Consider the following 14,489-nt stretch of genomic DNA (forward strand, 5'->3'; position numbering starts at 1 on the left):
TACTGTCGGACTCCTGCAATCGGATTTCAGCTCCTTGAGGCTATAAACGGAGCGGATGGATGTAATAGATCTTTAGCATGTTGAGCAATTCCGGGTACATGTTACTCATTAATACATACCTTCATCATCTGACATTTATGACTCCTTACTACTCCAGGCACCGTAGGCTTTACCTCACTGTTTAGCCATTTTTAGGCCAGGAGCAGAAACCTTATCTTAAAAGCCATCTTGTCTTGATCCTGTCTTGCTTTATCTCCTTGGGGTGTGTGATCAGTGACCTGGGGCCAGAGTGTGGAGGGGTAGGGCTTGGTCTTGCCCTGAAGCCCTTTGTCAACGAAACCATCTGAAGCATTGAAGGGAGAACAGCCTCGTTTACCCCCTCCTATAAAGCTCCATACCTTTCTTTGCTTGGGGAGGTTATGGTCTTTCCTAGCCTGACCTCCCGCAGCTCAACCACATCCAATAAATTCTAATAGGCCAATTTTGGTCTCCTGTGACTATTCCTCTGGCCATGCCTAACACTCATATACTCTTATGTTTGGACTAGAAAGGAAAACATTATGACATAAGGGCCCCTGTCTGGTGCATATACACAGCTTTCAGGTCAGTAAGATATCTGAATACAGCAAGAAAAGAAAAAAACCCTACTTTTCTTAGGTAAACCTTCTTCTTTACAAAACAGAGAAACCCATTCTTTACTTATTTAACTCAGAACTTGGATTGATTCTAATTCTAGGGAATCTCAGGAATACGTTCATTCTCATTTAACTTACCCAAAGACTTTTTTAAAGTGAATTTTTATCCTTCCTTTTGGCCAAACTGATTAGGAAAATTATTATCAGTAACAAAGTTTATACAAACTCATTAAATATAAAATGTTTAAGGCTACTTTTGTTTCACATAAAACAGTTATTATTTCTCTCCTCTATAAAATTCAGTGCTACAGAGGTAACAGTATATAGAAAATTTACTAAAATTAAACTTTACTTGCAAATTGGTTTTTAGATCTGGAAAAAAACAACAATGTTGAATCCAAAAATCCTAGTTCCATAGTAGCAAGTCAAGAGCAAATTCAGAATGGTGCTTACTTTAATTTTATGTGAAATGTATAATAATTTATTGTAATAACTAAATAGTAAAATTAATGGAACTCACTATGAGAACTAGTAAAGATGTTAATTCTCTTTTTTGGCTGGCCAAGGAAGATTGAGCTATGCCTTTATTCTTTCCATGAACTCCATTTTTTTTTTTAACTCCAATCTCTCCAACCCCTCCACCTTGGGAACCATCAGCATGTTCTCTATACGTATAGGCCCGTTTCTGTTTTATTTATTCATTTGTTTTGTTTTTTTAGATTCCACATGTAAGGGAAACCAAATGGTATTTGTCTTTCTCTGACTTATTTCACTTAGCATAATACCTTCTAGGCCCATCCATGTTGTCACAAATGGCAGGATTTCATTCTTTTTTATTGCTGAATAATATTCCACTGTTTTCTATTGCTGAATATATATAATCACATACCACATCTTCTTTATTCATTAATCTACTGATGGACATTTGGGTTGCTTCCATGTCTTGCCTATTACTAGTAATGTTGTAATAAACAGAAATGCATATATCTTTTCAATTAGTGTTTTTGTTTTCTTTGGATAAATATCCAAAAGTAGGATTGCTGGATAGTATGGAAGCTCTATTTTTAATTTTTTGAGGAACCTCCATACTGTTTTCCACAGTGGCTGCACCAATCTGCAATCCCCCAACAGTGCACAAGGGTTCCCTTTTCTCCACATCCTTGCCAACACTTGCTGTTTGTTGATTTATTGATGATACCCATTGTGACAGGTGTGAGGTGACATCTCATTGTGGTTTTAATTTGCATTTCCCTGATTAGTGATGCTGAGCATCTTTGCAAATGTCTGTTGGTCATGTGTATGTCCTCTTTGGAGAAATGTCTATTCAGGTCCTCTGCCCATTTTTAATTGGATTGTTTGTGTTTTGGGGGTGTTATGTTGTATGAGTTCCTTATACATATTGGATATTAACCCCTTTGCAAATGTATCATTTGTTAATATCGTCTCCCATTCAGTAGGTTGTCTTTTGATTTTGTCTTTTGATGATTTCCTTCAGTGTGCAAAAACTTTTTAGTTTGATGTAGTCACATTTTATTTTTCATTTTGTTGCCCTTGCCTGAGGAGACATATCCAAAAAGATGTTGCTAAGAGCAATGGCTAAGACTTTACTGCCTATGTTTTCTTCTAGGAGTTTTATGATTTCAGGTCTTACACTTAAGTCTTTAATCCATTTTGAGTTTGCTTTTGTATATGGTGGAAGAAAGTGTCCCAATTTCATTTTTTTGCAGGTATCAGTCCAGTTTTGCCAACACCACTTATTGAAAACTCTTGCCTCCTTTGTATATTCTTGCCTCCTTTGTCATAAGTTCATTGACCAGGCATGGGTTTATTTCTGGGCTCTCTAGTCTGTTCCATTGATCTATTTATCTGTTTTTATGCAAGATGCTAATTCTTAATCTGACACCAGGTGGCAGACATTTTGCTTTAACATTAAAATTTGTTAAGGCATTCCTCTAAATCCTTTGGTGCAGAGACTAGAGACCTTTCGGATTCATATTAGTTACTGTAGGAATTCCCGATTTCTAAACAGCAGAAAAGTACGCATGTTAAAGAGTATTTCCTAAAACCACGTACCAGCTATGATCACAGAGCCTCTGACCACTAGCATCTGTGGTACCATGTGAGGGACATTCTGTTAAGCAGGGATCAGAGACAGACATAGTCCTGGGGACCAGGAGCTTCCAGTCTAAGGGTGCAGGTGAATATTGATCAAACAGTCAAATAATCAACAAGCTGAAATGGTTATTAGTGCTAAAGGAGAAACACTGGCAGCTTTCTTTGCACACCTCACAAAAGAAACAAGGGGCCAGAGGCTTGAGATAGGGAAACATCCAAAATATCTCAAAATGCAAAGCATCTCGCTACATGCTGAGAGGCAGTGGCTCTCAACATGCAAGCACGAGGGTATCTTTCATTGTACGGTGGCTTTTCTTGCATTCTTAGTAAGTACTGATTGAGAAAAGACCCAAATTACAATGAAGTCAGTGTTATTTTAAAGAAATGTGTGTTTTTTCCATCTCAAGACCATCTAAATCCATGTGAAAGTGGCACACACATAGAAAACACAGCATACATACACTGAAAGGCAGACTCGGAAATATCTTGTTTCCAAAGGTCTGAGGCCCACAGACTAGGAATTACTTCAGTATGCAATAGATACAAAGATGATCTCCAGAAAGACACTGGGGACACGACCCCTGACCTCAAGGAACCTTTTTCTAATGGAGATTTAACAAATGGAAAAATGAGTTTCATATAAGAGAGAGTAAAAACCACAAACCCCAAGCTCCAGGACACAGGAGGATGTGATATAGTGAGGTAGCAGATAATAAGAGGCTTCATGAGTGGCAGAAGAAGTAGCAAAATGATTCAGCCATTCTCATGTGAATGGAAGAGATGTCCTCATTTGTACCTGAAACCAAGCACTGAGATGGAAGAAGATGGAAGAGAAGGTCATCAGAAACCTCTGGCTGCATTGTTTTCCCAGTCTTGGGAATGTAGTCCACAAACATGCCTTGACAACTGCCAAAGAAGTGTGCCCAGACGCCAGTCAGCAAGCTATGCATTGCTTCACCCAAATCAGGCAGCTCTGAGGCTGGGCTAAGTCACATATTATTCGGGTGATAATGCAGGCTAAGGACTTTCTATGACTACTTGACATATCCAGTCTCTGTGCTGGGTCAGTAACTAGATTGTTACATGGTAACAGTCACTATTCAAGCTAAGAGTGAGTCTATCCACCTGTGGGGTCATTTAGCAGTGGGTCGTCTGGACAGGAGGCTTGAATACAAACCACCGTGGAAAAACACTATTCTGTCAATGGTAAGGTTTTACCTGAGAAGAAGCAATGCAAAAATATTTAATCATATTTATATTTAAACTGATTAAAAAAGAAAACAAATTACCAAGTATCAGTGAATATGAGAATAAAAGCATAGAAAATTACTTAATGGACGTCAATCCAACCATCAACTGCGCAAAAGGGTTTTTTTGTGAGGCAGTTGGACTGTAAACGTGTTCTCTAGTTTCTGTCCCACCATCAGCTCTACAATTCCTTGACTATGTGAATCATCATGAAAATTATGAAGATTATACAAATACAAATAAAGAACCAAAAGCTCATTTTATCCAAGATTCCATTTCACTTAGTAACTAATTGGTAAACACATTAGAAGAAAAATGTTCTAATTCACAAGGCAATAATGGGAAACAAAGAAAACTGTTCATTAACATCAATGAGCTCCAGATTAAGAGTACGTGGAGCTCATCTTTAAAAAAAAAAAAAACACGCAAAACACAAAACAAAACATAACTAAGAGACACGTAGGAAAAGAAATGATAGAAAGGGCCAACAGACATCCAGCCTTCCTCTGCCCCATGACCTTGATTCCACAGAGGCTGTTTCATTTGTACAAGGGGTGCAGGTAACAGGATAAGCTCTGGGGTTTTCTAGCACTTTGTGATTTCAAATTCTGGAAGGAAAGCCTAGAGATACTTTATTCAGCTTAACAACATTTCTCAAAAAAAGTTGCTGCAGAGTAGAATCCATATAATTAATTAGAGATTCCTAGAAATTAATATTTTCATAGAGTTTCCAACCAATTGATAGTACATATATTTGGTGGTCAATACACAATAAACAATCTTTGGACTAGTAGTTGGCATAATCGTAAGATGGCCCCAAGATTCCTGCCCCCTGATGTACACACCGCACAGTTCCCTCCCCGAGTAAGGCAAGGGATACGATGGGCGAGCGTACCTATAATGATGTTACATTGTGAGGTGAAGGGATTTTGCAGATTTGCTTAAGGTCCTAATCAGTTGACTTTGGCTTAGTTAAAAGGGAGATTATCCTGGATCAGCCTTACCAAATCAGGTGAGCCCTAAAGGACGTAAGCAGCCGCAGATGCTCAGCTAGAAGGAAGTCGCCACATGTAAAAGGAAGGGGACCACATGGCAAGGAGCGGGGGACAGCCTCTACAGCCTCTAAGAAGGGTCCTGGCCAAGACCCAGCAAGAAAGTGAGGCTGTCAGTCATACAACTGCAAGATGAACTCTGCCAACAACCAGTGATGTGGAAGAGGCCCCCATGCTTCAGACGACACTGCAGCCCCAGCTGACTCTTGACTTCAGAATTACGTCTCTCAGAGGATACATCTAACCCACACCCAAAATCCAGACCCACAGAAACTATGGGTGTTGTTTTAAACTGTTACGTTTGTGGTAATGTGTAAACCGAATACAGGACACAGACTTTTGGATCAAAACCAGGGCTGTTTCCTCATCTCACCACCAGCTGGACCTTTCTTGGTCTTCTCCACTCCACAATTTCCTGAAAAGCACTCTCTGCCTCCTCATGATTTTTTTTTCTTCTTTATCCATTTTGGATTCATTTACTTTTGCACAATCCTGGCCTGAAAGAGCAGTAGCCATTCCACCATGGGGATAAGAACAAAAATGTCCATGTATGCTCCATGAGGAGACATAGCAGAACCAACGAGTGTCCAATTAAGTTATGATCATTCAGCCCAAAGACCTGCAATACCAGAGAGGGGAAAGTCTGGGACAGTAGCAAAAACAGTAGAAATTACAGACCTAAAGTTAGAGAGATCCTTCCCCATTTTGTACAATCTAGTAGACTGTGCTCATGATCTCACTGCTTTATAGCTGCACATGGGCACAAAATAAAAGTTAAAAGGCTTAACTCTGGGGCCAAGGACCAAAAACTGCAGTAAGAAGTATCCAAAATTTACTATTTTTCAAAGTCTATTCCAGTTTCCAATCTCATCTCTTTTTATGAGTATGAGAGATCTCAGAGGAGGTTCTCAAAGTGGGATGGGAGGACCCCAGTGCCAGATTCACTTAGGGATGCTTGCTACCAATACAGATTCCCGGGCCCCATCTAAGACCCTATTGACTGAGAATCTCTATGGCGTGGGGCCCAGGGAAAGCGCACTTTTTAACACACTGAATCTTCTGCACACTACATTTGCAAACCAATCATCTAACTTGGCCAATACCATCCTTTTATACATGAGGAACATGAGGCTAAGCAATTTGTTTCTGGAGACATGGCTAGCAAGGAAGAGAGCTAGAGTTAGGATCCGGGGTGTAAAACCTACTGATAAAGATCAGGAAGCTGGAAATGAATCAGTGTCTACATTGTGCACAGTAATATTCCCCCCCATTAGTGCAGATAATTAAGCAGTGAACATAAAATCAGTTTGTAGTGACAGAAATATATAAACACATTAGGAAAAAAGATTCCACTTCACCAAGGTCTGTGATTAATTAGCATTTTATGGTTTATGCAAAATTTGACGGTGTAGTAAATTATCACTGAAATGGCTTGTGAGGAAGGTTATTCGTTGACTGTCCCCTCCCAGCCACCTAGCAGCTCCAAACAATGAGTGTCCGTCTGGCAGCGCCCTTTGTCTTTGCTCCCTGTGGACAATGAGGCCACCATGATGCTGTGTGCAGGCTGCCACTCGCTCCAGCTGCAGCCCTACAATTCTTCCACTGCAGCAGTCTTGTTCGGGACTCTGCAGAGCAGGCAGTAAAGTAGAATAGGCCTTAAACTTTCTCTCAGGTTCAGTGAATTTCCAACAACACCTATTGTTCTGGACTGAATTGTGTCCCTTCAAAATTCCTATATTGAAGTCCTAACCCCTAGTACAAAAGACTCTGACTGTATTTGGAGACAGGGCCTTTGAAGAGGTAATTGAAGTTCAATGCGGCTGTCAGGGTGAGCCCTTGTCTGACAGGACTGAAGACGAGCAAGGACACCAGAGAGGTGGGTGCACAGGGGAAAGGTCACACGAGGAGGAAGCAAGAGGGTGGCTGTCTGCAAGCCAAGGAGAAGCCCTGGAGGACACTAACCCTGCTGTCACCTTAATCTTGAACTTCCAGCCTCCAGAACTGTGAGAAAATAAATTTCTGGTCCTTAAGCCACCCAGTCTGTGGTATTTTGTTAAGGCAGCCCTGGCAAGCTAACATACCGATCTATAGTAACAACCCTCAGTAAATACAACAGCCGTTGCGTGATAACTAGAGTCAACAAACTACCTTTGAGATTGCATTCTAGCCATTTTTCTTTTCAGATAATCAATCTGATTCAAACAACCTTTTTTTCCCTCCAGATTACAGAATACTTACTCAGTGAATTTTCAAAACCCATATTTTCCCTGCAAGTGTTTAAATGCGGGTATTTCTGTGGTCATGAAGTAAGTAATAAGGAGTGAACAAAAATAATGCATATTGATCATTTCTGTTCATCACTTAAAAATAAATCTTAACGTTTAACAATTAAACCTGTACCTAGGTACAGGAGATCAATTCAATGGAGAAAAAAGCCAAAGTACTCTCCCACTCCCCCAGAATGAATTGTGATAACCGACAAACACAAAAACGAGCAAAACCAGTGTGGGCAGGTTTCCTTCCCACCTGCGCTCCTACCAGGACACAGCCCATCAGAGTTGTCTCCTCCTCTTCCCCAGAGATGAAGTATCAAACTTCTAAGAATCCTACTACCTGTTCAAAATGCAGCAAGTAGAAGAGTAGCATACCATCCCCCTTTGGGGACCAACAGTTGACAGGCCAAGGGAACTAGAACTGTCCTTTGTCATGCCATTCCAGCATGATTCACTCTAGTAGCTGGGGAAGATAAGGATGAGGCAAGGGACACATATGACCTATACTCAGGGTTGCAAAAGTAAGAACAGTGGCTGACATTTACTGAGCATTTACCATGAGCCAGACACTGTTCTAAGCACTGTTTTATATTACTCATTTAATTATCAAAACTTCCCATTTCACAGACCAGGGAAATGAGGAACTGGGAGGTTAAGTGGCTTGCTTGAGGTTACACAGCGAATAAATGGTGCCACAGCGATTCAAATCCAGGCAATCTTGTTTCACAGCTCTTAACCATTACACTCTTTGCTCTCCCCTAAGAACTAAAACTAAAGCAAAGATGATTTAAAAGCATTTTTTCAGTAATCTGCCTTCCCATCTGTGTGCTGAAGAGTACTGTTTCTGGAGAAAAGGAATGAATAGACGTTTCTAGAATTTAAATGTAAAATATCGGGAACTAGCAAACATTTCATAGACATTCTCTTCCCTACCATTCTAAGAAGGAGGTAAATATTATGTCTGTCATTAATGAACTAAACATCTGAGTCTGACAATGTAATATCACGGCAAGTCTTCATCCCTACATCCAGAGTTCTGTTTACTATGATTTTTTGGTCCCTGAATCATGAGGTCACTTGTAGGGGGGAAATAAAGACTAACTTGCAACATTGATGGCGAATTCACCGGTTAATTAAATGATCCAAAGAAAAGCCTAGATTAGCAACCATCTAGTTAAAATACTGGGGGCGGACGATTCCACAGATGTGTATCTTAATTGTGATCCTTGGAGGCAGAAGAAGGCGGCAGTGCACAACTACCAGTGTAAGGGATCGCTGGGTGAGGTTTAAAAATTGATGGCCTGTCAGTGTACATAACTCACAGACACAAGAAGGCTTTTTCAGGTGTATTAGGGCAGCAGTCATGCATGAAACCCACAGAAGGTTGACCTCCAGGGAAGCTGGCTAGTCTCAATACCTTCAGCATTTGTGTTGTTTACTAAAAGGTCATGTAACTGAGCCTAGAATCAGTTATCTTTGAATGAGTTCGGAGTTTTCTGTCTTCTTTTCAGGGATTTTCAAGGATTTATTTCCTGAGAAAATGGAGGACAAAAGTCGATTAGGGAAAATAAACATGGATTTGGGGATTCTGAAAGAGGGTATGTGGTCACTGGCCAAACGAACTGCTCCACTGAAGCTGGGAGCTGAGCCATGGTGGGATTCAGGGAGGCAGAATTCCCTGCCATCCCCACTCAAGAGCCTCTTGCTCTGTGAATAGTCCAGGCCAGACATGGTCATTTGGTTCACCGTAGAGTGACATGCTCTTCTAGTGCCATTCAGACTCTTCGGACCCCAACAGGTAGAATGACACTAACAAGAAACCAAGAGGCAGAGAAAATCTGCCCAGACAAAGCTGAGAATTCAGTGTGTGGCATAAAGAATAGTTTGCAGTAAAGATGTTGCTATATGGTAGTATTCATATTATGGAGAGTATATGAAATTAATAATAAAATACACTTTACTAGATTAAAAAAAACTATATCCTCTTGGTGAATACTATATTTAACATTCTTGCTGAGCCTCTTATTTTCATACCACATGACAGTTGTTACATAGCTTGCTTACTGTCATCACACTTTGAAATTACAGTAGCTATTAGACTCCCCACTAATTCTTATTATTTATTATGCTAATAAAGCACATATAGTATTACACTATATGTGTTTGCTATTTTGACAACTATATTTAAATGTAATCGGTCTCCTTTGTAATCCTATGTGTTTTATAGAGTTAAAACATTATTCTTAGACATTGTCCCTGAGCTTCATCAGATACCCAAAGAAGTCAACGGCACAATAAAAGTAAAAACTCCTGCTGATATTTTACACCACCGTCACAGTTGTTTTCTCAAAATACAAACCTGATATCACTCTCACATGGCTTCCCACTGTCTAGCTAATAAAGACCAAAACACTCAATAATCTGGACCTGCCCACCTCTATGGCTTCACCGCCATCACGGGTCCCCTAGATTGCAGGCTTTCAACAACTCAAACTTGCCATCCCCCACGCACCCCAGGGACTTTGCTCATGATCTTCTCTGCCTATGCATCCCTAACTCCACCTGTTGACACAGTTAACTCTTTTTCACTCTTCAGAGTTCCTGTGATCATTACCTCCTTTGGAAGGCCTTCCTGGGACCCCAAGGCCATACCTTCCCTTGGCTCTGCACTCTCAGAGCTCCCAGAACATTCCCTTCAAAGCACTTTTCATGGTTGGTAATCAACTCTCCGGTGTGGATGCATCCGTTCCATGAGGCGGGGACCATACTGCTTTGGAATCTATTCTACTGCTGGCGCATGCTAGGAAACAAGTGAATCTTTGTCACATGAATGAGTTGAAGAAGAACACAAATCTAAATGTCCAACGATGGAACTAATTAAGTAAATTATGGTATTCTATACACAAGTTACTGGACAGCCATTAAAAATCATATAATAAAAGTATACTTGCTGACAGGAAAATTTACAATATAGCTAATATTTAATGTAATAAGTGAAAATGGCAAGCTACCAAATAAATGTTGAGCAATTTCAGTTTAATTAATTAGAAAATAGATATATAACCATATCAACAGACAGAGACAGCGCCACAGAACAAAGTCTAAACAGATATTCATAAAATACGTTCCATAGTTCTTATCTCTGGGTAGTAGTTAAAGGGGTCTTTAAGCTATATATGTATGTTTATCTATGATGTCTTAATCTTGTCTTCAATGAATAGGCCTTGATTTATGTAGTTAATAAATTAATACAATTTCATACTATCTACTTAGTTAATTATCAACACGTAGATAGTAAGTTTGTTTAAAGTGAGTAAACTAAGGTCCATTTCAGCAAGAATAATCTTCAGCGGTAAGCAGAAATGTCATAGGCTACATTAAGGATTGTAGAATCTAAGTAGACAACTGACAGTGAGCACAGCTTTAGTTGTAAGCACACTGTCACCAGGACAGGTCTTTTCAGGTTAGTATTGAATTCATTATCTTGCAAAATCTACTTACGTTATACTGAATTCTGTATTCAATATATCGACTAATCCCCAAACTGTAATAAAGGAGAAGATAAAAATCATGGCAGTTTCATTCAGTATTTAAGGCAGATTTCTCACCAGATATACGGAAATTAAAGTAATATTTTTTCATTCTTTTGCAGTTTAACCACATTAAATGTGGTTTAATACTTAAACCATATTTACATATTAAATATGGTGAGAGGTGGATTCATTCTCCTCCACAAAATCGGATTCTACTTGTGCTAATTAACTAAATTCGGGCTTCCTCACAAAGCTGTGTGCCTTGCTTCCAGTGGGGAGCTGCACTGGAGGCATGTGAAAGATAGGAAACTACTGAGAAATGGAGCTCAAAAACCCAAAGGACGCTGGTAGCAGACCAGCTGGGAGTGAACTACATTGTCACAGCGAGAGACTAAGTAATCTCTTATTACGTACAGTATTTCATTGGTGATAGCTTGCTTCTGGATTAACTAAGTATTAAAACAATAAAAAGCTAATGACCCCTCTTTCAAATCAATTAATTTGAAAGAGAGTGATGCTAGGTAAAAAGATGAACAACAGTAATTTCTGAAAGTTGAGGAGAGTAGTATTTCTAGCTATAAGTCTAACTGTGCGAGAAAAGCATCACTGGTAATAATTACAAGTCTTCACATCCAGTTTCTATTTCATTATAGTAAAAAGTTACTTTGCCTTGCACTAAAGCAATTTCGCTGCAAAGAACTTGCTGATTTATACTATCTTGAGTATAGACTTTCTCTACTTGAATAACTTAATAGGTTGTCCCACAGAAGAAATTGGTCACACACGAAGGAGGAATTAAGGTTTTTAACAGATTCTAGTTCTGTTTGAAAACCTTCAAGCTCCATAGATCACCATTTACAAACTTTACCCCCTGGACCACAGGAAAGCCAAGAATTTTAATTTGAGACAACTCTTTTAAAGTCACTCTATCAATTCAAAATTGCTCATTTCCTCTTTCTATGATTTCCCCTGCCAGTCTAGCAAAAATAATAAGGTAAAAAATAAAGTTCTGACGCAATCCATAAGCAAGTTCTCACCAATGAAATAAAATACCACGTATAATAAGAGTTTACTTAGCCTCTCGCTGTGCCGGGGCAATCAACTCTCAGCTGATCTGCTATCAGCATCCTTTGGGTTTTTGAGCTACATTTCCCAAAAGTTTCTTATCCTCCTTCATATGCCTCCAATGCAGCCTCCCAATGGAAGCAAGGCACACAGCTTTGTGAGGAAACACAAATATAGTTAATTAGCACAAGTAGAATCCAATTTTGTGGGGGAGAATGAATCCACCTCCCCCAAACACATCTACCTAGGCTTCACGTTCCTGAAGCTCCACATACAAATGGCATCAATGCCTTCTCGTCCAAAAGAGCTGAGAACAAGGTAGCTGAAAAGAGTGTGTTCACCGTTTACCTGCTTCCAGTTTGAAAGATACTGATGCGTGATCTGACTTACTCTATTCAAGCGATGAGCTCTAGAAACAGGGCATTTGGACCAGGAATCTATTGTATTAATCCGTCATCCATGATTGATCCTAAATAGCCACCTACACAGCAAAACTCCCTCACATGTACACCTTTCTTTCAATCACAAGAGAAGCCATTCAAAAAGAAGAGCTTTATTGCAAATCATTGGGATAAACATGGAAGGGAGAAAAGGGGAAATAATGAAAAATTATAAAGACAAATTTGAGAGAAAAAAATTCCTCCCAAGGTTCTTAAACTTCAGTACTTCTCAGGAGCACAGCAGGAATGGTAGAGATTGACTTTGTGAGATGCTATTAAAGAGAGTGCTGTTCTCATCAGAAAGTCCCTCCCCCTTTCAACCATAATCAATAATTTAAAGCAAAGCCAAAAATCACATCAGCCAAAATGACCAAGAAAACTTTTTTCCACAGTATAGGAGTAAAATAAAACTAGTAACTTAAGAAATTTTTACTCTTAAGAGATTAGAGTAAAAACTTTAACTCTTTTCCACAACTTGAAAAGGTCAATGTTAAACAATATGATACCAACTGTACGTATTACAACAATAATAAATCCATCCTTTTTATTACTCAGATATTTGATTTGCTGTCAAAGTTTAAAAGATCAATTTGAAACTTGGCAGGAAAAAAACATTCTTCAGAACTTGGTAATACAATTATAAGGAGTTACTTTCTTCCGCAGTTCAGCAAATTTCTTAATCTAAAGTCACAAAATAATCAGCAGTAAGCTTTGATGGTTCCATTACAAATTAAACTGAACCGTTTCTTTACTTTAATGTGCCTTGTTCTCTTTAGGTAATGATTTGTATGTGCCCTAAGGGATAAGAAGGTCTGCTTAATATTTCATAGCACTTTCTAATTTGACAATCCAATGACTAACTCTTTGAAATGTATTTAAAATTAGATAGTCATCTTTTCTCAAAATGAATGATTGAAAAACATAGTTTCTGTATATATAACTTCTCACTAGGGCACAAGAATTTCCATGATATTTCTGGCTGATAATCACAAAATGGAAAAAGTTGAACTTTGGCAAGTAAGATATGTACCACCATGTTCATGACTGCCTGTTTCTAAAACTCTTTAACTATAAATGATTCTGTGAGCCATCAAGCATCTCTCCAATAAACTAGTGGATTCATCCTAAGCATGTGCTGAATGACCATCTTTCTAGGATGGAACAGAAGGGAATTAGGAGGGAAATGAAATAGATAAAACCTAAGATCCCTTCGAATTCAAACATTCTATGGTCTTTCACTGCATTAAAATGAAGCTTTATGTTCAAACATTAGCATGCATCAGACAAAATTAGTATCTTCAAACTTTAGCTTCCATGTCTGAAAAATGGGAATAATTATATTCAGGATTATTTTGTGAACTGAATGACATAATGGATATGAACAGAGTTCATATAGTAAGCAAGAAACAAATAGTCACCATGACTAAGTGGCTGTGCCCCGAGGATGATTCAAAGCCAATTCTGACACAAGAATTTCAGAGCCATGTTATAGCTACACATAATCTCAGTAGTGGCTGAACTAAACTCAACCTAAGATGTATTGTTCCCAATGCTCTTATGCTGAAAGCCTTCATTTGGACATACACTACATTCAAATGCAAATTTTAGAACGTCATTCTTCCCAAAAACCCACCCTTTTGTTTTAAATGTCAGAGGCGGTTCCAGTCAAGATAGTGGAGTAGATAAATGCTGTGCTTGCCTCCTCCGAGACCACATTAAAATTGTAACTGAATTGTAAAACAATCAAACTGGAGAACCATCTGAAGGCTAGTTAAATAGAAGTCTTTTAAGTAAGGATATAAAGAAGCCACCTTGAGACTGATAGGAGGGCCAGAGACATGACTCCAGCTGGCCCCACACCCATGTGTGGCAGTGGAGAATCAGGAGGGATAATCCGGCTGCAGAGGACCCCATGTGCCAGAAAGAAGGGCACCCATGGCATCTGGTGGTGAAAATCAGTGGGGATTCCCTCAGACTGAATGCAACAGAACACTGTGGGAAACCTGGCATCCTCTTAAAAGGCCCACACACAGACTCTTTCACTCCCAGGCATGCACCCTGGGATTGGTAGGAGGGAATGCAGCTCAGGAGGTGCCAGAGTCATATGGGAAGAGACTGAGTTGTATGT

At 39.3% G+C, this 14,489-nt stretch overlaps 1 protein-coding gene across 14 annotated transcripts in view; it reads right to left on the reverse strand.

The window, feature by feature from the left end:
• The window catches only part of APBB2 (amyloid beta precursor protein binding family B member 2), a 331,632-nt gene that overhangs the window by 124,649 nt on the left and 192,494 nt on the right, over positions 1-14,489 (reverse strand). The window lies entirely within an intron of this gene.

The sequence above is a fragment of the Rhinolophus sinicus genome, linkage group LG02, assembly GCF_036562045.2.
Source record: "Rhinolophus sinicus isolate RSC01 linkage group LG02, ASM3656204v1, whole genome shotgun sequence".
NCBI lineage: Eukaryota > Metazoa > Chordata > Mammalia > Chiroptera > Rhinolophidae > Rhinolophus > Rhinolophus sinicus.